Below are 25,105 nucleotides of genomic sequence, written 5' to 3'. Positions count from 1 at the left end.
ACTATTTTTAAATATGTAAATGCAGACATGGTTTAGAAAGAAAGAAAAGAAAATGCTCAATCATCAAAATCAATGAAAAAGCACAAATCAAGAGAGCTAAATGCACCTCGGAAGCCAGCCTCTAGCCCGGTAGCATCAGCCAACTGATGACCAAACCCACTGCAGAAGAGCCAAACTACACACAAGTTTGGAGCAGAATTGACACACCTGGGATGTCCCACCACCCCAAGAGATCTGGGATACACAAAGTACCATCTCGTCTTCCTTCTTCTCCTCCTCTGCCCACCTATGGAGAGGTGGTTCTCAACCTTCTCAAGTACGAAAGCTGCTTTTTAACATCAACAATCTTCTTTAATTCCCCTTCAAACACACACAAGAAACTGTATTTTCACTTATTTAATTCACTTTCATTGCCTGAAGAACTTCAGAATTAACAGACCCCGGGGAATAATTTTGTGCACAATGAGTAGTTCAGTTGCCATACTGGAAAAGAGTGGAAGAGAGGAAAGAAAACCAAAAATCACCAGGGTGCCAAATCCCAGAGAAAAATCTCCACATTATTCAAAACCTCCAAAGAACTGTAATCAGGACCCCTGAGTTACCTCCTCAGTTGCTTTCCATTGATTTTGGAGCAACCACAATCAGCCCGCCCACTCTGCTGTGAGATATGCCCACGCTCTGTAAACTACAGAGTAAACTCTCAAGTGTTTGTTAACTTGATTTGTCTCAATAAAACCTCAGAAGTCTCGGTATTGTCTCTAGGCCATCAGGACTGAAATAAAAACAGAGATGTGGGACAAGCTCGTTCAAACTCTCTCCCCTTCTTCCAGCAAATCGTTTTCAGTTAGCAAACAGAGCTGGGTAGCAAAACTCTGCAATGGTTCTCATCATTTCTTCTTCCTTTTCCACTGTTTCTCCTCCCAACTTCTCATCTCATGCCCACACATGAAGAAAAGTCAGGCAGGGTATTAGAATATATATGTACGTACTTCCTGCAAGGCAATATTAAATAAAACATATCCCTGGAGATAGTAAGTCTACCTTTTGGAATTCCAATTTTTTTTTCAATCTAAAATATGGAAATAGTTCCAGCAATAGTCTCAGTAGAAAAAAAATGTAAGAAACAGCCTAAGTGATCTATGACACATTCCTTGATGGAATAATTATACACACACACACACACACACACACACACACACACACACATTAGAGATAAAAATTCTCACAAAATTATTTTAAGTACAATAGCTCAAAATTTACTTTCTAATACAATAACTTTCACGGCTTTCTAAGATATGTATTTGTTCTTTCTTTCCCTCCAGTTTGTCTCTATTTTACAATAATAATAACAACCTTTAAGAGGCTTATATTACTTTTGTAACTGAATGTACATTTGAAAGACAAAAAACATATAAAATAGAAAAATGTAGATATTAGCCTCTGTGCCCTAATATCAGATTTGAAATGGAAAGAAGTCCCAAATAGATATACAAGTTTTCTCTGAAAACAGAATCTTTAATTTCATTTTTCTAAGATTCAAATTTAGAGAATATTAGAAGAAATATTCCAAGTGGTATTAATTACAATGTAGATACAAAGGTTATTTTCAAGTTAAGTTTCCTAAACTATATGGATCTTGATAAACTAAAACCTAATACTACAAAGTAAACTTAGAATCAAATAGGTAAACTATGGTATAGAGTAGAGCACAGTACAATAGGAATATGCTGAATTCATTAGGATACAGCCATGATAAATACTAGTGGTAACACCAAGTAAAAACCAAGTTGCTATTTTTCTCAAATCGTAGTTTAATACACTTTGCCTCAACCACTGAATGCATCTAATTTCAACTACTAGAATAATTAACCTTAAGCTGAGTGAACCACTGTATGTATGGTTTTATATCAATTAAATACACCCAAGGGAAAAAAAAGTAAAACTCAAAGAACTGAAATAAAACTAATATGACTTATGTCACAATTTTTAATCAAAATGGTGTGGCTTTCCCAGCTATAATGAATAAAATCACATCTTACAATTACAGACCTCACATCTAGGGAACATCAAAAGTAGATTGTACATGTTTCTTGGCTTAGCAAATACTTTTTATTCTCCCTTTTTCTCTCATTCAGAAATAGGGCAGATTTAGAGATTGGAATTATTCCACTTCCAGCTATCGACGTTTACTATCTAAGGTAGAGCTAAAAGATTTCACTTTAAGTCAAGTACAAGGATGCAAATACCATTCGAATAACTTGCTTGGGAACACAAGAGGAGTCTCTAAAATTTATAAATATGGTCCCTAAATAAAGCTTCAAACGATGTATCTCCAAATTATTCAGTTCAACATAGCTTAAAGCACCCATGTCTCTTTTTATAAATAAAAAGTATTTGAATCCTATAGCTTTTTAAGAGTTTTTCTCCTTCATCTTTCACACATTAAAATTAAAGTGATTTTCAAGAGAATAATGAACATGCATGTATCAGTACTGTGTTGGGGTGAGGGTGGCTTGGGCAGCAATTGTGTATATCTCTTTCTTAAAAATAACTTAATGCCCACTAAACACATTCAGAAAACAATGTCAATAAACAGATTTCCAACCAGTTGGAATATATACCTGGGTTGTGAGCCAATCAAATAAGCCTCCTAAGTATTTACAGAGTCATTCCTGGAGATTATAGGGAAGAATTTTTAAAAGCACCATCTGTTAAAACCACAACCCTGAAAAGAGTACCCTGGCCAATTATCACTTCAAAACACAACAGAGTTCAATCCACCTGCGTTGAAACAGCTTGGCTACAATCCACAGTCACATCCTGGCTCTAGCTTTGTTAACCATGGCTTCAATTGGCGCATGCACATTCAGCCTTGAAATACCAGATACCTAGAGGGTGCAATTATGTGTCTTCCCATCAGTGATCCCTGGAGTCCTTGTACTGGACAAGCCTCAGGCCCTCCTCATCAGGCTCTTTTCTCATAGGACCCCTGCTTTTGCTTAAATCCTTTCTCATCTCTCCAAGCCAGGAGTCCTCCACACATGCCTCCCACTCAGTGACTGAGGCAGGCCAGCAACCATCCCACCCACCCATGGCCTGGCTACCTTCTGAACCATCCCTGGCATGGGGCACAAGCTTAGATGCTTACAGGCACCCAGTAGGTTACATAAATGAGAAAAATGTGGGCCAGACATATAAAAAATATGTGGATGGTGGAGAGCCAGCAGATGCAGGCGATGTCTAAAAAGGACAGCACTGTTTAGCACCAGAAGATTGTCAACATACAGGAATGCAGGATAGGTGCTGGCAAATGATCTAATTATTCAGGTATACATGAAATAAACTAATTTGCAAATGTGATGAGCTATTATTTTCTTAAACTGTTTGGGACAAATAAACCATTGTGATTTAGTCGTTTATAGTAAGCAAGGTGTCTCTAATCAGGTTTGGAATTCTGTGGTTCTAAAATTAGCTGAATATACTTCTCCATGACTGTGACTTCAGAAAGATTCCGACGCTGTTTCCTCTTGTTAGCACCTTTTTGGAGCTTTAGTCGGTGTAGGCATTTGTTTGAGGGCATGAGACAAGGTATGCAGGCAGAATGCCAAAAAATTCCCACATACACCTGCTATCATTTCAATTGATTAAACTCTATAACAGGCAGATAAAAAGGTCTCAGTTGCCATTGCCAGTCTCACACAGCTGTGTGTGTGCTCAGCCATTCTTGGTAGTATTCTCTGGAAACCACTCTCACTTCCTGTATCACCCAGAAGCAAAGCTAAGAAACTAAGTTTCTGGTGGTGGAGCATAGTCTCTGAGCTCAGTCTGCCTAGGCCTTTGTGGCAAAGTTCATGAGGTGCTTACCAAACAGCCACTCTTTCCTTCTTTCTTAGTAATAGAACCCAAATATTTTTAGCTAGGCATATTGCTGCTTGGCAAACGAGAATTTCATAGCCTCCCTTGCAGCTAAGTGAGGTCATGTGACTAAATTTTGGCCTATGAGATGCAAAAGAAAACACCATAGGAGCCTCTGGGAAGGAAGGAACTTCCTACTTCCTGGAATGGGGAGTTGCTATCTTGGATCTTGAGTTAACCTTAAGAATGAAAACTGTGTGTTTAGAGAATGGATAACAGAAATAAAAGCACTATGTTTACACTTGAAAATAATATTGTCAATTGTAATTTAAAAATTAAATATTTATAAAAGGAAACTGGGTCCTTGATGATCTTCTAGAATTGTTATGCCAGCCTCAGATTGCCTACTTTGTTGTTTTTTGGAACATCAGATCAAACATGTCTGTATTTAAGCCAAAATTTGTTAAGGACTCTGCATAATTCATAGCTAAATAAAATTCTTAAGCAGTAGTCTCTCTCCTCCCCTGAGCTATCTTTGCTTACCCCATCCTTTTATCCCTTTTAAACTCTTATTCTGTTGTGAACTAAATTTTCCTCTGTGCTCAGAACGTTTCTATAATTCTTCCACTTTAATCTACACATGCCATTTGCCCTGATAATACAGATCCCTCCCTAGTCAAAGTAGTGAGCTTCCTCTTTGCCCCTTGTTCAGCTGAGCAATGCTCACAGATACTTATAAAATGCATTTCTTTCCTCTAACTAGTATATACAGTCCCTCAGGTATGAAAATGATGCTACTCACCCATCATCACTAAAGCATCTTGAGAAAGTTTCTTTTCCACCTTTCTACCACTCTCTCTGTTCTCAAAGACAGGAAGTACCAGTAGACAGAGGGCTGAAGCCTTAAAAGAGAGTAAAACTAAATGGTTCAACTGGCAACAGGACCTACTGCTTTGACCTCTAATTGGCATTGTGCCTTAACCCACAGAAATAAGCAGCCTTAGACATCTGCTGGCATATTGGTATTTTCAATCTCTAGTTTGAATGACAGGACCCTGGAGGCAAAACATTTCCTGTGGAGATTCTGTACTTTTGCCTGCTTTTGCTTTTCTAGCTCAAATAACTCAATTTTGTTGGGTTTTAAAGTAAGTTCAAGGGACATTTTTGTAAGTCAAATTAATGAGCCTGAGCATATCACCAAAGTGAATCATGGATTAGGGAAAGAAAATGTGCTATGTATAAAAATTTTGCAATAGGTTTGAAAAAACTCAATTATATTTGCAATTATTTCTAGAGGTACTTTCCATGAGTTGATCCTGGAACACTTTAGAGGAAGTACATGGTCCAGTGGGATATTGGGATGGTACAGTTAAAGAGAATAGAATCTACCCTAGCTATTTTAAAAGAATAGGATTTTAAACAGATTATTAATTAGCTTAGGAAATCACTGGGGAAAGGCTGAAGAAACATATCTAAGCTGAGCCTTCAGAAATAATTCCCAAGCCACACCACAGAACTGGGCCAGCAGAAAAACCCCTACCTCTTCTGTGATCAGCTGCCTGCACCTTGGGATGCTGCCAGTTCCATAACCACAGTGCCTCACCACAACTAGAAACTTCAACAGGTAGTTAGCTGGATCATGAAATCACTATGAGACAGGGGCCACCCAATTGGGAAGCTACTGACCCTGCTGCTACTGCTATCTGCTTCCAAATCATACTATGCCTCTATGCTCTTCACCAGCATAACTGATCCCTCATACCCTGTCTCTTAACACCCATGCAGCTAGTGAGTGGCCCTGGGACTTGTGCTAAAGCTGAGAGCAAAGCAATGAAATATCCCCAAGTCCTCTCACTACCTTATCTCAAAGGAATTCTTAAAGACTGTTTTGTAATTCTCCAGCTTTTGCAGGACCCAAGGGTATACTAGTAGGAGCTTGGAATGAATCCATAATATCCTAAAAGTTTTCTTTTAGCATGTCATATTACTAAGTACATATGAAATACCCATTGGGCACAGTACAGGCAATCAATAACATTTGCGGAGAAAGTAACCAAACCAAGGTCTTCAGTTTTCATCAGCTAGAGGACATAGCTTCTACTATCCCATATTTTATACCACCATTTACTGAATCATAAATAGGTAAGCAGACACTGCATGAATGCTTATGAGTAAGAATGATGATCAAGTGCTCAGGAAAGCTCTATAAAAAGATATATTTTTTCCTAAGAAGTTTAATATCTAATAACAGAATTCAGTATAAATATGAATATATATAAACAAAGTAATAAAAATATAAAAATGTTTCAAACCAAATCCTAAATTTAATTATAATTATTTTTAGAGGTAAATAATCCAGAAAGAAAATGGGGCAAAATAAGTACACTTGAATCAGCACCCCCATTTGACTATTTAAGAAATACCATGACCACTTTTCTTTCTAAGTGGCAGACAAAGAAGTACTGCAAAGTGAACAGAAGTTCATGCAGGGATCAAAGTGTATTACAGAAAGCACCAAGGCACACTATTAAATACTGTGAATTGGTTTTCAGACCAATGCTGAGATGTCTTTGAAAAGAATGATCCAGGACATGCATTTTATTCTGTTGGACGCTGAAATGAATATGCCTGGTACTAAATCTGTCCTTTTATAGTCACTGGGGAAAACAACAGTTTGACCACTGATTAGGCTGCCCTTTGGGCAGAATCTACTCTCCTATGTAATCACATTAGCCATAAATCATGCAGAGAAGGCAGCTCAGGCAGTAAAAGCCATATACTGTGATTACTAGTCACACAGCAATCTCTTATTATTAATACAAATGAGAATTATGAAAATGCCATATGACATAGCAGACATAACTCATGTTTTCTGGAAGCTATTTGCTTGCTATTGTTGTTTATTGTCTTTATTTTTACTTAAGTAACTAAAAAAACACAAGAACAAGAAATTACAATGCTATAACTATACATTGAAAATACTGTAAAAAATAAAAATAAGCTCAAGGAGCTATAGTCAGGACACAAATCCAAAGAAGGCAGGCCACTTGTGAGTCTCCTTACAAATGTATCTTACTGCACATTCACCTAGCAGTATAGCATTCATAGGCAAATATTTACAATACCAGAAAGAATATCTGGATGCACACTGGACTAGCTGTATAATGATAATTCACTCTCCCAAGAGTCTCCTGGCAAAGGGCCATGTACCCATAGAAGTCAAAGCACTGGTACTTTGACTCCTCAGAATTCAGGTTGTCCTAAGCTCCTTGTATCATCCCAGGGCTAGAGAATTATCCAGACCGGGAAACACTTTTTAATCTACTACTTTCCGTTGCTTTTATCCTTACCTTTATCCTGGTTCTCAATTCAGAAGAATTCAAAAATAAAGTCTGTCTTCCCATTCCCATCTTTCCCCAACTCATGTGCTAAGAGAGGCTTTAAGAAAAGTCCTGGGAATGCCCCTAAGAGAGTGGAGGAGCCCAAAATTAATTTCTCAGGAGACCTTAGAACCGCATGTTAAGTCTCCTAGATCCAGAGCTGCCCTCTTATCTGTCCCCAAGATCTTGAGTGTTGCATTCCCATTAATATTAACAGTGTTCTCACTAACAGAGTAATTATTATGTTCTGTCTGGCTTTGCTTATGAACGGGCCAAATAATTGCCCTCAGCATTTTATTATCTAGATAAACATTCAACACCGTACCTAATAAAGATTGTCAATGCTTTTCTTCATATGCCATTTTTCTTCTTCCTTACATATTTATAGAGACTGCCTTTGGCTACAGTTATGTTGATATAACTTAGAAATCTTGAGAAATCCAAATAGTGATAGTACTTATCTACATATACATGTTTGAACAATAATTTTTCTGGACATTTTATTTTACACTGACTATCCCAATATGTACCTATGGTTTTAAAATAGCCTCTGGAAGCCATTTGCTATGGCTTCTACCTTTTTCTAACTTCTACTTCCTTATGAGACATTTGCTAGCTTTCCCTCTTTTTCCCCCATTTTAATCTCTTATCACTTACTACAGGAATAAACATTATTGAATAAATATGTGACTAGGAATGAGTGACTGAAAAAATGATGTTGATGTTGTTGATACCTCAACATTAAATGTTTGACTTACTATCACTAGGCTTGTTTGATTAAAAGTGTACATTATCAGGGACCCCATGGCTTGAAAAGACAAGAAACAAGGAAACTGGCAGGTTGGTGCATGATGCCTGGGCATACTGGTAGTGTCTCTGTAAGCTCTCGTACACTACTAGTTATCCAGCATGAAGCAGCGAAACTAGACACTCAAGTCCATCAACACAGCTACTAGCGCCAGTGTCAAAAGTTCACTGGTAATGGTTTTACAGGTCAAGAAAAAAATGAGTTCGATTTAAAAAATAATAATAATAAAGCTACTATAGGTAGAAATAGAGAGGAGAAGAGTTTCAGCCTCAGTGAAAACCAAGCAGAAGGGGCAGAGAGAGGGCACCAGAAGACAGATGTGTTTCAGTAATACAAAAAAGAAAGGGGATAATTGAAATCAGAGGCAGGAAAGCTGTCCCATGGGTTAGGTAGCGTACCAAGAGTTCACATTCCTCCTGACCCTGCCCTGCAGAACTATAGTTGTCATGGGTAGGCTTTGCTCACATATCTCTGTTACTAATAATATTTTTGAACTTCATTATATTTATGAATGCAGAATCAAGCTGTGCAATGAATTCATTTTTAAACTGCCCAGCTTATTTTCCTAACTTGTCTTTGTAAAAATACAATTTGACTACTGCTCTTGAAACTCCTATTATGAATGATCCATGTCACGCCTTCCTTTCATTTTTACTAATCTTTGTATTCAGTGTTCTATTAGCTGCAATTTCAGTTCATTAAAAAATTATATCATCCTGGGACTAAAGTTTTATTCTTATTTTTTTTTATGTCAAAAAAATTACATTTCAAAGAGTAAAAAATCTTATGTGCCTCTCTACTCGGAATTTTTACCAGAGTCCTGTTTTTTGATTGCTTCTACTTCTCAGTAAAGTTGATATGAACAAAATCATCTGAAAAACTCAAGAACTGGGAATTGGGAGCTTTGGAAAATATTATTCACCTCATAGGTAAAGTAGGACTCATGATGTACAGATAAATATTTTTTACATCTCCTTGGTAATAATATCAATAGTGATAGTAACAACACAAGTAGTAATAATAATATATTTTTCTTCAACTTTGTTTCTGATACACCCTCATATACTGAACCTAGGTGGTCAATGACACACATTGGACATCTTTATTTACCATTTATACATAGTGTTCCTGACCCTGTCATTATTAATAATAATAATATGCTAAGCAATATATATGTATTATCAGATTTGATCTTTACAATAACCCTGTATAATAATATTTTCATTGTTTTCTCCATTTTAGAGATCAAAACTCTGGAGCACCAAGTGTTGAGTCACTTCCTGGCTAGTAAGTCGTAGAGCAGCTGATGAGAACCCAGGCAGTCTGCCTGTAGAGCCTGCTCATTTTACCACTCTGCCAGACTGTGGTGGTCCCATGTCCACTTCACAATGACTGAGGTGGTCAGAAGTGGGAGGATTCAGGAATGAGTAGTCCCATCCCCACAGAGAAGATGGATTGCATACAGAAGCAGTAGTCCCCACACTAGTGATTCCAAGGAAACAAGACAGATAACTAGGCAAAACATGGATTCCTAGCTATCTTTTTCTCATTCTTTTGCCTTTTACTTCTCTAGCTGTCTTTTTGATCACTGCATTTGGCTTTTGGTTTTCTTAGTTAGCCCTGGTAGCTGGCAGAGGCATTGATAAATGGTCATGTTTTGGCTGACTATATCAGACACATTATGGTATATTATGTTGAGCCAAGAAAACATCCTATTCTGATAGAGTACTCCCTGGGTGGTACCAAACATTGCTGTTGGCACAGTGATTTGGTAGACACTTTACGTGATAGCCATCCATCTCCTCCAACCCACATCACCATGGCAGCATAGACCTGCCATTCCAGGGCCTGGGCCTTCCAGACCAGCCCCATAATTTACCCAAACAACATGCCAAAACCTCCGTGGCAGCTAAACAGAGCATTAATTTTGCACATTATTTAATATAAGATTTCATTCAAGTTTAGTTTGGAGATAATACAAAAAATAATTATCTACCTATTTTTCTTGAATTTAAACAGGAAGTAAATAAAGTCAAACCACTGCAAACAAGATATGCACGATGCTATCGTACGTGCCTTTTAGGTAGCCTCCTCACTGAAGAGAAGAGCAAGCAGAAACAGGCTTTTATTCTATTCTATGGGAATCCTGGGTCTGTCTTCATTTGGTCAATCAACCAATTAAAAGACATCAGATGGGCACATACTATGTGGGAATTACAAGAGCAAAGACATAACCTCTGTCTTCAGGTAGCTACCATTCTAAGTGTGGAATTCATTACAGAAGTCAGAGGTACAAAATATATGTAAAGAAAAATATTGGTCCAGAATAACCAAAAATATTGTTATAAAAATAAGACATCTTGAAAAAAATTAATTTCAAGGTCTTATAAGGAAGTAGTAGCTGATTTATCCCCTGAAAAGATTTGGATAAAACAAACAAAAACATGGAATCTCCTATCTCTGTTTCATTCTTAGAAAGGATAACAAAGAAAAAAATTGTTCCCCATAGACTTCTTAAAATACTAGTTCAAAACCTTCTTAAAGAACAATCCCTTTAGTAAAACACATCTAACAATGTATCTCCTGGCCTTGATAGAAAGTTAGCTTACATTTCTTAAAGCTGTTCTTGTGCTCATTATCCATGCACTAATATTACAGAATCCATTTGGTAAACAATCACCTTTGTCTTAAAATACATTCTCTTTCGTGCCCATGTATACACACACACACACACACACACACACACACACACACACACACACACTTTGGCTCATGTTTCTAGTCATATATATTCTTACCTAACAAGACATGCTTCTTTCTCATATTCACCGTCTATACTTTTTCAGATACCTTTTGAGGTATCTATAAGTGGGTTAATAGAATGGTCCTATAGGGGCAAAAGTGGATGTGGTTTGTTGCTAGGGGACAAGGTCTTTGTTATCAGAAGTTTCTATCTGTGACCTGAAAGCAGGATGAGAACTGAATCAAAGAAGCAGGTGTGACTGCTTACATGAAAATCGGGTAAAGCAGACTTGGGCGTAAGAAGCCATGAGTCAAAAAGCATACTCATATTCCTTTTTTTCTCAGAGAGACAAGTGAAACACTAGCCAGAAATCCCAGATTCAGATCTGTGAAGAAGGAAACCTCACCTAGTCAACCTTATTTGACAGCATTAATATGAGAAAACCACAGAAAGAATTTTCACACTCAAATGAAATGCAGTTGTTTTGGAAACAGTTAAAGGAGGGTGCAGAGCTTATCAAGAAGTAACCCAGACTCCTCATGCAGATTATCTGCCTTTAACATACAACAGCACAAAACAAACATCACCAAGTGCACAGCTGGGGAACAATTTCTATTTTCATTTTTGGTTGCATGAGGTTTTAGAACTGTTTCTATATATTTCTGCATTGCTGATTCCAAATCTGAAATCTGTTTTTTGGTGCATGCTCTAGTTTTTATGAAATTTTAATTACTTTTTTTTACAGTTAATGGCATTCATTGGTTTTTAAACTGGAGTTAAAGGGCAACAACTCTTGGATTGAACATAACCATAAGGCAATTAATGTTTTACAAATATCACTTTTACATAATTGTAGTTGTTTTTAAATGTAAAAAATTATTCTGATAAAAACACCCACTTATTTTGTTTTAAGATTGAATCATGTCTTCTTTCCCCCCCCCCCCATTTTTCCAAAATTGGAAACGGGGAGGCAGTCAGACAGACTCCTGCATGCGCCCAACCGGGATCCACCCAGCATGCCCACCAGGGGGCGATGCTCTGCCCCTCTGGGGCGTCACTCTGCTGCATCCAGAGCCATTCTAGCACCTGAGGCAGAGACCACAGAGCCATCCTCAGTGCCTGGGCCATCTTTGCTCCAATGGAGCCTTGGCTGCGGGAGGGGAAGAGAGAGACAGAGAGGAAGGAGAGGGGGAGGGGTGGAGAAGCAGATGGGCACTTCTCCTGTGTGCCCTGGCTGGGAATCGAACCCGGGACTCCTGCACGCCAGGCCGATGCTCTATCGCTGAACCAACTGGCCAGGGTGAATCATGTCTTCTTTGAGTAGGTGTAAATGTAAGAATAGTCCTGACACCTTCTGTTATATATGTGGCTGTTACACACTTCAATGTCAAAGGCGCAATATTTCATCATTTGTGACACGTGCATCTATTGCCTATTTTCAAGTTCCCTTTGGCGATCAAGACAAGAATTGGGCTCTTCATATTGTGTGTCATAATTGTGAGGAAATGCTTCATGACTGGACAAAAGGAAAACGCAAAGACATGTCTTTTGATATTCCCATGGTTTGGCATGAACCTAAGGACTACAGCAGTGACTGTTATTTCTGTCTGATCCATACAAAGAACATCGGCAAGAAAAAAACAGCATATGATCTCATATCCTAATATTCCTTCAGCAATATGACCTATCCCACACTCTGAGACACTCCTGGTTCCAGTTTTCAATGGTTTTATTTCTTCTAAGGATGAAGAAAGTGAACATGGTGATCAAGTGTATTTTGATAAGATACATGAGGAAATGGTTATAGAATCTGAAGGGTCTTCTTCTGATGCCAAGCAGTCATTAACCCCTCAGCAGTTTAGCCAACCTGAATTGAATGACTTAGTAAGAATGACATAAAAATTGTCCTCAACTTTCTAAAGTATGAGGAACATAACTGGATCATTAGTGTGGATCTTAAAATGGTAAATTTCCTACTAGGACAACAGAAAGGTTTCACAAAGTATCCTTGCTCTCTGTGTTTGTGGGACAGCCAAGCTCAGGAGAAACACTGGACACAGAAAGAGTGGCTGAAACGTGAAGCTCTGGAAGTAGGGATGCAAAATATTGTGAATGAACCTGTAGTTAATCGAGACAGGATCATTTTCCCCCCATTTCACATCAAACTTGACTTAACGAAGCAGTTTGTTCAGGCTTTGAATAGAGGAAGTGAATGCTTTCAACATATTATTTCTGCTTTTCCTGCCTTGTCTTTCGAGAGGATAAAAGCAGGTGTATTCAATGGACCTCAAATTTGAACCCTCATATGTGATGAAGAATTTTCCAGGAGGATGAATAAGGAGGAGAAAGCAGCATGGCAGTCTTTTGTGGCAGTTACAAAGAACTACCTTGGCAACAAAATAGCAGAAAATTGTGAACTTCTGGTTCAAAGGATGCTGTTGGCTTTCCACAACATTGGATGTAACATGAGTGTTAAGATTCACTTCCTGAACAGTCACCTTGATAAGTTTCCCGAAAATCTTGGAGCTGTTAATGATGAGCAGACTACTGCTGGAGCATCAAACGAGATTGTCCTCAACAAGTACACAAATGCAAGAGCTACAAACGCAAATTTTTGCCTGAATAGAATTTAATTTAGTTTTGCACAAATTTTATGACTAAAACAAGTGTTTTAATATGTTCTATTTCAAAATTGTAGACAAATTCTGATGCAGTCATATCTTTTAGTGTATTTACTGCATTATTGTATAAATTATTATATTTTCACAAAGATGATGCCCAAGAAAACATTCTACTTCATTATGTTAAACTAAATATTGAAAATTTTACAATAAAATGAAAACCTAAAATCTTGAATTGCAAAAAACACTGTAGCTTACAGAGAAAAACTAATGTCAGGTTTGAGATCAGCACACTCGAATTAGATAAGAACAAGTGTTATTGTTGATGCAACAAAAATTTTGTCCCCTTATTTGCCTTTAACATATAACACCACAAAACAAACGTCACCAAGTGCACAGCTGCTATTTATCAAGGGGGAAATGTGGGGAATTGTGGTGAGCAGAAGAGAATCCTGGAGGCTAAGGAAGACACAGCTAGGGGACTGTAGGGAAAACAGCTGTGTTAGGCTTGTTCACTGGTTTTACCAGCTGCAAGCACTTTGCCTGATTAGTGCGTGAGCACGTGGCACTGCCATGTGTGTATAGTGTATGTAAGGCTATGGGTGCTTTCCCTTGGGGGCGAAGCTCTCAGGTTGTTCTCCTGCCACTGAGAAGTGCCGTTTTCCTGCTTCCTTGCCCTTCACTGTGATAAGCAGGGTTTCCTTTGTTTATTAGCTCTTCCTTTTTTGTTTATTCACTCGCCTGTCTTTGCAAGCCTCCAATAAACGGGTATGGCCCTATGCTTTACAGCTCCTCAGTTCCTCTACCATCTGCCGAATTCAATGAGAACCTGTCTGGTCTCAGCCACCAGTATTACAGGGACCAACATCTATCACCAAAAGACCAAAAAGTAGAAGATAAAAGTTAAGGGTTATGCCTAATTAACTTATATTAAGTACAGGTACCTTGATACATATCTAACATTGTACCTAGCTCTTCATTAAACATCTCATGGGGACAGTGATGAGTCATTAAATCTTCTCACAGAAGATATTGCATATGTGGTTGGTGTCTGTGCTCTTGGTATCACGAGGACTGAACAATATTTAAATGTCCCAACTCAGCAGACCATGTGTGGAGGATGAATGGAGAGTTTCAGGAGGCAGTCCTAACTCCATGACTATTGGTCAATGAGCACTGCTTAATTTAATTACCAGTTACAAAAAATTACTTTAGGAGATAAATTATAAAATACAGATCAAGTTGCAACATCATCATTACTATAGCCAGTACTAGGCACCTTGAAAACATGACCTTAGCTGTTCAACAACACCCCAGAAAGTGGTTAATCCTCTCAAAAACCTTCTCTGCATGAAATGAAATGTGTAATGCTGGTGGCCGAGGCCAGGCAGGTTCACATTGGATCCGGGCAGACAGTAGAGAAACTGCGGAGCAGGAAAGGGTTGGGCCATTTGGTCAAGAGTCTCACAACAGTGGACAAGCACGCGGGCAGGGGAAAAGCTCTTCTCTAGCACGCAAACAGTAAGAACGGCCCCTCACAGTGGTGGGCAGGCAACCCACCATTCACAATCACCCATCTTTCAAGCACAAGCACCCATAGCCTTATGTAGGCCATACACACATGGTGCTGCCACACACTCATGTACCAATCAGGCAAAGGGCTTGCAGCCAGTATCAGCAAGTAAGTCTAACAGAGCTGCCCCACAAAATGTACCTTTTTCTGAGTGATGACTGAGTGATAATTTAGCAAAGTCATCCAAGGTGGTATTTAGCATAGTGATTGAACACTTAGTTGGTGCTCCACAAATACCTGCCAAATTTAAGAATCAATGCATTGATTAGTAAATCAATAATCAATTATTCAATGTATCTATGAAAATTAATCAAATTATGTAAAATATATTGAGAAATAAAATCATAATTCAATAAATCAATGGTAATTCTGAATGAAGGAAATGACACAATCTCTGATAACCAGCCTACGCTCTCTATTCTAATAAATCAATGTGTGCCAAATATAAGGAGTAAAATACTAAGTGAATGTCATTAGTTCTGTCCACGACTACACTTTCCATCCCTCTTGTGAAGCCCGGCACAATGAGTTCTAGTCAACGAGTTTTGGGTTGAAGTGTCTCGTGCCATTTCTGTAGAAGTGCATTTAACCACTTAGGATGAGGCCCTTTAGAGCGCACCTTCCCCTGAAGCAGAGCAATCGCCAACATTTGATATGTTGGCTACTCCATTAACCTATGTCCCTGAGGGGCAAGGGTGAACAGGGCACCCAGCTGACCCACAATGAACACGCTGCCTGAGTAAGAAATAAATCTTTGTTGTTTAATCCCTGACACTGCACTGTGACTACAGTAGCACATCTTAGTCCATCCTAACTGATAAAGTGACTAAGACTCTGCAACTCAGAGCTTCCACAAAATAACAGTGAGCTAAGACTGTGTCACAGTTCTGATTCATTTTATCTGATTTTGCTCATCTCTGTTCCAGATCATCTCCTAATCTCCCATTACTACCTCTACTCTGACATGCTTATGAATCCCACAAAATTTAAAATTCTGCTCCCTGTAGAAGACTGTAATCAGTGCTGGGAGTAGAGAAGAGAAGGCAATTTATGTCCCACAGAAATGAAATACACATTCTCAATGAGGAGATTACATTTAGAGCCCTGCTCAAGAGATGTGAAATAGACCAAAATTTGTTATGGCCCCTCCCCCTGTGTTTGATATGCTCCTGTGGACTTACATTGATAAAAGACTTTTAATCACAGAAAACTGTTTGGCTTTCTTTTGGTCATGAAAAGATGACAGGAGGGTCAGATGAATCATTGTTTGGGAACCTGAAAATGTCTAGCTATGCTTTCATATTTACATTTTTCTGCACTTATTTACATTTTTCTGCCACATGGTAACAATAAGAACAATGATTGATGAGGGTTAAATCTTAATGGATTATTTTCTACATTAGTTAAAAGTTCACCAGCTTCATGGAACATCTATCTCTTCTACAACATGTCTTAGGGTACAGATAAAAAATATTATCATATTTTGCTTCTGTCTGATACTTGATAGATTAATTCTATTGTCCTTGATCCCAGATGACCCATTTGCAAACAATTATATGGGTCATCACAGAGTTTTAGGGTGATAGAAGGAAAATTCCTTTAAAAAAAAAACTGGCACTAGCAATGGGCTCTGTCACTGATTATTTAAGATCTTGAATGCATCTTTTCTACTTCTAGTGGAAAAGCTTTTATTGATCCATCATGCAGGTAGGCTTAAAGCAAACTTGAAGCCCACCCATTTATTTAATGTTCTGCAACAATGTCATCAGATTCCCATTCTTGTCATAATTGTTAAGATAAAGCATGATTTACACAACTCCGTCTACTGTAAGGTTATATTAGAGCAGGGGTCAGGAAACTTTTTGGCTGAGAGAGCCATGAACACTACATATTTTAAAATGTAATTCCGTGAGAGCCATACAACAACCCGTGTATGTTACACATTATCCAATAAAAATTTGGTGTTGTCCCAGAGGACAGCTGTGATTGGCTCCAGCCACCCACAACCATGAATATGAGCGGCAGGAAATGAATGGGTTGTAATACATGAGAATGTTTTATATTTTTAACATTACTATTTTTTTATTAAAGATTTGTCTGCAAGCCAGATGCAGCCATCAAAAGAGCCACATCTGGCTCGCGAGTCATAGGTTCCCTACCCCTGTGTTAGAGTCTAACTTTCAAGCATTATATAATTGGTTTGTTTTTGTTTTAAAGCAATGCTTGTGATTCACTGCTAAATCATGTAGCCAAATTCATCATTCCCATATATTTCCATTTTCTCACTACCCTCTAACCCTGTTATCCCCCATCCCTGCCAAATAGTAAAATTATATTCCAATCAAGATTAAGACAGCCTGCAAGGAAAGCCACCGAATGAGGGCAATTGTAATTCAGTAGTCTTAGCATCTGTAAATATAGCAATAAAGTACAATAGAGAAAATCCTATTCTCATGAGACTTACATTTTAGTAGAGAAACAAACAATAATATAAATTCAAATAAGTGCTTTGATGAAAATGAAACAGAGTGATGGGACAGTGCTGGTGGTTGGGTCACCTAAGGTAACCTCTCCAAGAAGGTCATATTTGAATCAAAGCCCAAATGATGTGAGGGAAGAATCACCTAGAAAGAGGGATCATCAGGTTCAACAAAGAGCCGGAAGTGAGGAAGAGCTTATTATTTAAAGAAGAGGAAGAAAGCTCAAGTCCCTGGAAATGAGGCGGAAGAGGAAGGCAGAGCTCAGCACAAGACAAGCCATGTCATTCACAGTTAACATCTTGGATTTTATTCTAAACCCAATGAGATGCTACTAGAGAATGTTAAGTAGAAAAGTCACATTAAGTTGTAGATTTGCAAATATCAGTACAGACACCTGACAAAATTGGTCAGACTTCTCAACTTTCACAATATCAGCCTAGTCCCTGCCAGTTCTACAGGAAAACGACACGGATCTTCCCCAAGTTTGCAGAGACCCTTGAATTCCTGCTTCTCATTAGGGTTCCGAAGTTCACACCTGCCAGTACCCAATAGACCCAGAAGAAATATGCGCTCACCTTGCCAGAAAGGCCACCTAGACCGGTTGTCCTGTTGAGCTCCTCCCTGAATTCTTACTCTGCCAGAGTCTATCAGGAGGTCATTGTCAGCTGCTGTGGGGGAAAAACAAGAGAAAAAGCTGGAGTTCAGATCATAGCATGCTTTATCATCACAGGTCCAGCATTGCATGGGCCTGTATGGAACTGCCTTAGAAGGCGATGGAAAAATAATCAGCTGTATTGTAAAATATTAAATTATTTGTATTAAAACATTAAATATATCATAAAATATTATTGAATTTTTCATAAAACCTCAAAAGGTTTTCTGCCATGAAATCAGAAAATGTTTTTTATTTTCCTCAAGTAAAAAGATGAAATTTATGAACCATGCCCATGCCAGTTTTGTGACATGCCAGCTTGATTAAAATTTTTCCAAATTTGCTTTTAACTTGCAGAGTGTCACTGGTGTTCAGACATTAAAACAGGTGACATTTCTGACAAAGTTTCCTATTTTCTTCTTAGAAATGTAAAGTGGCGTGCTTTAAAATCCCTATTCCCAAAACCAATATACACAGAATGGCTCTATTCCCAAAAAGCAAAACTATTTCCCCCCTATCTCTCAATTTTCACTGCCAACCCTAAACTCTTTTGTAAGTCTGTAGAGGACCACATTGAAAACTCTTGATAGACTTGCTTCAGATAATCAGAAAGCACTTAGAGTAATAATTATTTTTAAAGCACCCATTAACAATGTTTATTCCGTATTTTCCAAGTACTATAACCAGCCTACTCTCCAAAAGGCAGAGGAGTAAATGGATAATACCTTTACTTTCAAACTCATTAAAAGTAGAGAAGCTTCCCACTCAATTATAATAGAATACAGGACACCCTTCTATGGGCATACATACATCCCACTGAGGCAGAGGTCACAAACTGATGCCCAGACACCTCATAGGACCCACACATTTTCCCCATCATGGCATTCAGCAAGATGGAGACAAGTTTCACAACCTTTGTATAGGGTTCTTTAAACATTTCAATTGGCTGTCAATATTTTAAAATCAGGAGATTTCACATCATGATTTCCAGGTTCTTCTGAAAAATATCAAAAATTCTGAAGTCCCTGGAGGCATGTGTTTGCTTTCCTGCACAACAATTCTCCACTATTTTGTAGTGCCTCCCCGGATCATAACCCCTGCCTGACCCGTGCAAGCCCTCTTTGGTAACCAAGAGACAGATCAGATGGATGGATTTCACTTAAGCCCCAAATTATCAAGTTTCCCTGAAAAGTGAAGTTGCATAGCAAGCATTCTTTTGCATCAAACATACTGAAGTTCCAATGCTTCCCGAAAATCAGAACTTTGAATTCTTCAGATTAAACAAATTGAGTAATGGACTTAGATAATTGAGACTGTCTAAGAATCTGACCACTTTCAGAACTGTAGATCCTAGCATTTCTGCCTGCTCTTTACCAAAACAGACCTTCGGGGCAATCCAGGCCACTTGCTAGCCCATATGGCACCATTGTGGGAAGTAGGATAGTGTGCCCTTCCTCTGAGTTGACAGATCCCCACCATATGACACGGCTTGGCAAGCAGGGTGTGACTGCCTTTCCACTCTCACTTATCCCCTGCAGCCCAGCCCACTGTACAGTGACTAATCTGCACAAATATATGCAGCACCACAGCTCTGGAAGCAGATTTTAAACAAAACACAAAATCAACACTCACATGAAATTCAACCAAGAAGATATACCTGACAAGTCAAGAGATTAAAAAACATGAAGTCTTCGGTGTTTTTTGTTTGTTTGTTCTCAGTTCCTTACTGATTGATTGTGTTTTTAATCTCTAAGATGAAACAAATTCTAGAACCTTTGAAAAAGGAAAATAAGTGAGTGCCACACTAGATCAAAAGAGGTGAAAATTAAATCCAAGCCCAAACCACACAGCCTAATCTTGGTGATCATTCTGTCCTGATGAACAGGTCTCCCATCTGGGTAGATTGTCTATTTAGGAAACCAATTCCTTATTTGTTGAGGGTAAAAGTAATTTTCAAGAATCTTTACATCAATAAGAATTCTACATCAAATAAGAACTTTGAAAATACATTTTCCTTTATATATATATATGTTAAATAACTCAGTCCGGGTCTTCTTTCCTACTGCTTAATGAAATACTAGTTCCAACAAGATGTGTCAGTCTTACACGAAATTTCTCCTGTCCTACCTCACTGTTCAATTTCATGTTTATTCTCCCTGCTAGAACCTGGTTACACTAGACTTTCAGTGGGAGTCCTAATACCCTGGGTCAGTATATCAGTCATTACAATGTTCTGTGCTGTTTGAGTCTGAAGAACAAGCACTTAAGACCAAATCGATTATTTCCCCAAGCCCATGTCCAAGCACCCCTTTGACTCTTCTGGAGGATTCACCAGAGCTGAGCCTCCAGCCCCAACATGACCTCATGCTTCCACTTGGACTAAAATAGCTGCCCTGCCCTGCCTTAGAAGGAGGAAAAGAGAAGCCCTACCCTCTACAAAGAAAGCACTTTTGAATTATGTATGTCATCACCCAGAGCTTTTTTTTTTCAGGTCTTACAGATGATGGGAATGAAAGAAGCTTATCTTTGAAATATCTTTGATCCTGTACCATTCTCCGGTTTTATTCAAGGATAAAATACTTGCAAATATTTCAAAGAATGGTATCCATCATGCTCATATAATTTCTCTTTTATAAAATAACAACAATAATAAAGTTTTCTTTATCTAAAATATAAAGTGTTGTACCCTTCTGCAGACTAAGAGCTGATGTTTCACAATTTACAGGTGACAAAGATGTGGCTTTACATTCCTCTGTGACAATGCTGGAAAGGCATTGTGGTTGTCCAGGGTCCTCATGGTAGCCCCTAGGATGCTGCATGTGAAACGGTTGAACAGGAACCTCTGGCTGTTGCAGCCTCAGGGTGGACTTGGTGGGGTTTCCCATGGAATATCATGACCTATGTTTAGTATGGCAGGACGTGTATTTTTCTCTGTATTTTAATTGCTCAGTCCCATTCTTACCCTCACCATTTTGCTCTTTCTTCCTCTCTCCTCCCTCTCTTTCCTTGTCTTTTTATTTTTATTTTTCTTTCTAGCTGTTCATAATTCTTCTTCCCCACTTCTTTTTCACCCACCCTTCCATCCTGAACTACTGTCCTGAAATCACAGATATTCTTCTGTCCTCCTTGTTTAAAGCCACAGGGACAGGCCTGGCTGCTTCATCTCCAAGGAGGTAAGATCACTACAGAGGACAAATGGTAGGAAATGCACTGGGCCCAGCCCCATAACATAGATGCCCAGTATTAAAGAAGAGATCCTGATCCTCATTCACTTCTATGTCTTTATTTCTCCTTTGGTCTGGAACCCACAGGAAAACGGGGTGCTATTGAGTCTTTAGATTCCTGACAACTCCCATGGCTGAGAACCCAGTGCAGAGACAGAAGAGTGAGTCAGTTCACCCAAGAGCCAAGAAGAGGAATGCAGAACTCACATGATGGCCCAGAGATAAATGAGAACTAGCTGACATACTGCATGCTATATAGGGGGCCTCTCATCAGTGGAGGGATTCAGCCGGTTCGCACCAGTTCAGCAGAATTGATACCTAATTTTTTGGTGATTTTGACGAACTGTTTGTTAAACTGGGACTTGTAATCAGGGTTCTCTCTAAGGTGGGTGCCTGGGCAGCCAGTCAATGTGGAAATCACAGATTTACATTCCTTACTCTTTTTTAATGTTCATCCTCACAACAGCATATTCAATACGCCTGTAGTAATGTTCATTTTATCCATAGGTGAAAAAAATTGCAAGTGAGGATGACAATCAAGAAGCAATATGGATTTATCTTAACACTTTTATTGTTCTTTTGTCATGCATTATTTACTATTTTTTATTAATATTTTAAAAGTCTTTCTTAAAACATTCTAGTCTTGTGTACTTTTATTGTTTTTATTTTATTAAATGCATGAAATAATAAACTACCTTTCAGTATATTGTTTCTTTTATACTTAAAAATGGTCATTAGGGCAGAGAACCAGTTGTTAAATTATTTGAATCTCACCACTGCCTCTTCCCCTTGTCATTAAAAAAGAAAATCCTATATTTAATTAGACTGAGACTTGTCTGTTTAGTCATAAGACTCTGAAAGATGAAAGTCAGGAAAATCAGAATAAAAAACCAGGCTAGACATGAATAGAGGTGATTCTATTAGTGATACTTTGTTGGCATTTTTGCCAGGATTTTAATATGCAGGAATTGAAAAGTAACATCCAAAACAAGTCATGGAGCATCATCACTGTGCTTGTAATTGGTTCTTACAGTTTTATCTCGAGATAGAGATGAGCTGAGTTAATGCCTGTGAAACCCTCCATTCAGAGTGGGTGGGCCAGGTAAGCAGTATCCTAATCGAACAGAGATTTCACAAGGCTTACACTCCTGCCAGGAGAGTTCTGGGTAGAATAATCATACATCCCACTTGGCCCAATACAATGCCAGTTTACATCTGTTACCCTGCACAATTATTAATAACATCCCTTTTATTCTCAAAAAGTCCCAATTTGCATGATCAATTATAAGGTCCCTTTAGGTATGTGCTACAGAATTGATTATTTATAATCCATTAGAGGTACCATAACAATATGTCAGACTACATTCAACAGGGTCACTGGAACTGAGAAAAATTTTAAGTAAAATTTATTTAGAAATAAAATTTTTAAATAAAATGTATTTCTTCATGAAACTTTAAAGGTAAGCCATATGTAAAGAAACATAGAATGCACGTCAACCCAGAAGAGATGGAAGCAGTAAGAGGAAAGGAAACCAGCGCTGACCTTCACCATCCGCCATCTTCATTAATAGGGCGTGACTGCCTACAGTATGTCAGTCATGATATTCGGAAAGGAATCTTGGAAACTAATATAATTATTTAAGAACAGTTTTCTTAACCTTTGATTCATAAGATAAATGGCCTTTCTATTTTAACTAAGACACCTAGTGAATAAAGAGACATTACTAAGGCAAAGATTGCAAATCTAATTTTCTGAGAAAAAAAATAGAGGTGCTTTCAGTGAATACATAAGGGAGATAAATTGCTTCCTTTCTTTTAAAGTCATGCAGAGAACTTAACTGTTTACATTATCATCTACCTGCTGCATTTCTCTTGCCAGGAGATCACCAACCAGGAAAAGCAAGGTTCAAGTTCACAGATATAGCAGAAGCTTTGTTTACATTGCATATGATTTACTTAATATGCTAATGTCACCTTCCATTTCCTTGTAAAGAGTTCTGGTACCTAATTAACATGCAAAAATTAAACAAGGTCAAGAAATGAACTATGGGGGTCTCCTCTGTGTAGACTTTAAACAACCAACTACTTCCCATGTTGACCTATGAGAATGGCCTTTGGTGACTTATGAAACAGGATCAGATATAGCCACACATTGATGCAATATTGTATATTTAATCTCACAACAGCTATACAGTCAACTTGTCATAACAAGTTGACACTCTGCATCCAATACCCTAAAATGTGGTGATTCTCCTTCTCTCATTACAACCATTGATGTCCCTAATTTTTGCTACAATCTCTCACGTCCACTATAACTGGGGACACATTTAATAATTCAATCCTTTCTTCTAGCTGCACTTATCAACAATTTTAATAATGCCTGTCATGATACTAGATTCCCATCCAGACCTTACATGTTTTTGTTCATAATACTTTATTGAAATACAATATATGTACCTGACCAGAGATGGTACAGTGAATAGAGCCTCGACCTGGAATGTCAAGGTCACCAGATTGGTCCTGAGGTTGCCAGCTCAAGCTTGAGCTCAGTGACTCAACCCCAGGGTTGCTGATACAATCCCAAAGTCACTGGCTTGAGCCCAAGGTCACCATCTTGAGCCCAGGATCATCAGGTCAATCCCCTGTCAAGGCACGTATGAGAAGCAGTCAATTCACAACTAAGTGGAGCAAAAAATTGATGCTTATCTCTCTCTCCTCCACCCTTCCTCTTTCTCTCTCTAAAAAAAATACAATATATGCACAGGAAAGGTAAGTGAATTTTCACAAAGTCAACACACCCATATAACAAATATTTTTTAATTAGAATATTACAGCACCCTAGAAGCCTCCCTTATATCCCATCTCAGTTATCTCCTTCCTTGAAAATTAACCACAGTCCTGAATTCTAGAATGAAAGGTCTGTTTCTAGCTTTATATGAATGGAGTCATATGATATGCAATGCTTTATGTCTGGATTTTTTTCTCAACATTGTATTTTTGAGATTTATCCATATTGTGTGACTGTACCACATTTCTCATTATTGTGATAGAGTATTTTCTTCTGTGACTAGACCACAAATTAGCAGGTATTTTTATTTCTCACCATTACAGATTAGGCTGTTATGAGCATTCTTACACGTCTTTCATACTCAAATGTACATATTTTTGCTGGGCATACACCTAGGATTGGAAATGCCAGGCTATTAGTTATTATATATGTTCAGCCTTCATAGATACTGAAAACAGTTTCCAACATGAATCTACCAATTTATGCTCTTGCTAGCAGTCTGTACGTAAGCATTTCAGGTATCTCATGCTCTCACTGGTATTGCCAGTCTTTTTTGTTGCAGCCATTCTGATGAATGTGGTATAGTATCAATGTGGTACTATGAATCCAATTTGAATTTTCTAGAGGTTGATGAAGTTGAGCCATCCATCTTTCTTAACCTTTCAACTATTACCAAACCAATGGGCCATTCCATTCTTCTCTGGTTACCATTTGTGAAGGATGCTGCTGTGAGAACCAAGAGTATGGACACCATTCATTCCACTCACAGTCATCTGCCTGTTGGCCTTTGTCAATGTCCACCAATCATTTCCACATCATGTCTCACTCGTCTAAGCAGGTCACTCTGGTGGCTAGTCTCTTTTCTCCTGAAGTAGCTAATCTGACACCTACCTTCCTAAGTTTACCAGCTCATCTTACCTCTCACTTCCACCCAAAAAGACAAATTCCTGCAGTGTGAGGCCTGTAGGCCCCTAGCAGGCC

At 38.4% G+C, this 25,105-nt stretch overlaps 1 protein-coding gene across 6 annotated transcripts in view; it reads right to left on the bottom strand.

Moving 5' to 3' along the window:
• The window catches only part of PDE4D (phosphodiesterase 4D), a 1,576,413-nt gene that overhangs the window by 1,429,800 nt on the left and 121,508 nt on the right, over positions 1 to 25,105 (bottom strand). For 5 of the 6 annotated variants that reach the window (XM_066242823.1, XM_066242815.1, XM_066242799.1 and 2 more), the window contains one exon: positions 18,036 to 18,128. The gene's annotated coding sequence lies outside the window, so the exon portion shown is untranslated. Of the gene's footprint in view, positions 1 to 15,121; positions 15,140 to 18,035; positions 18,129 to 25,105 lie in introns of those variants that run through there. The other variant, XM_066242838.1, reaches the window with a different exon arrangement.

Source organism: Saccopteryx bilineata, chromosome 1 (assembly GCF_036850765.1).
Source record: "Saccopteryx bilineata isolate mSacBil1 chromosome 1, mSacBil1_pri_phased_curated, whole genome shotgun sequence".
In the NCBI taxonomy this organism is placed as follows: Eukaryota; Metazoa; Chordata; class Mammalia; order Chiroptera; family Emballonuridae; genus Saccopteryx; species Saccopteryx bilineata.
The sequence above is the reverse complement of the archived record's forward strand: the minus strand, read 5'-3'. Positions and strand labels throughout refer to the sequence as shown.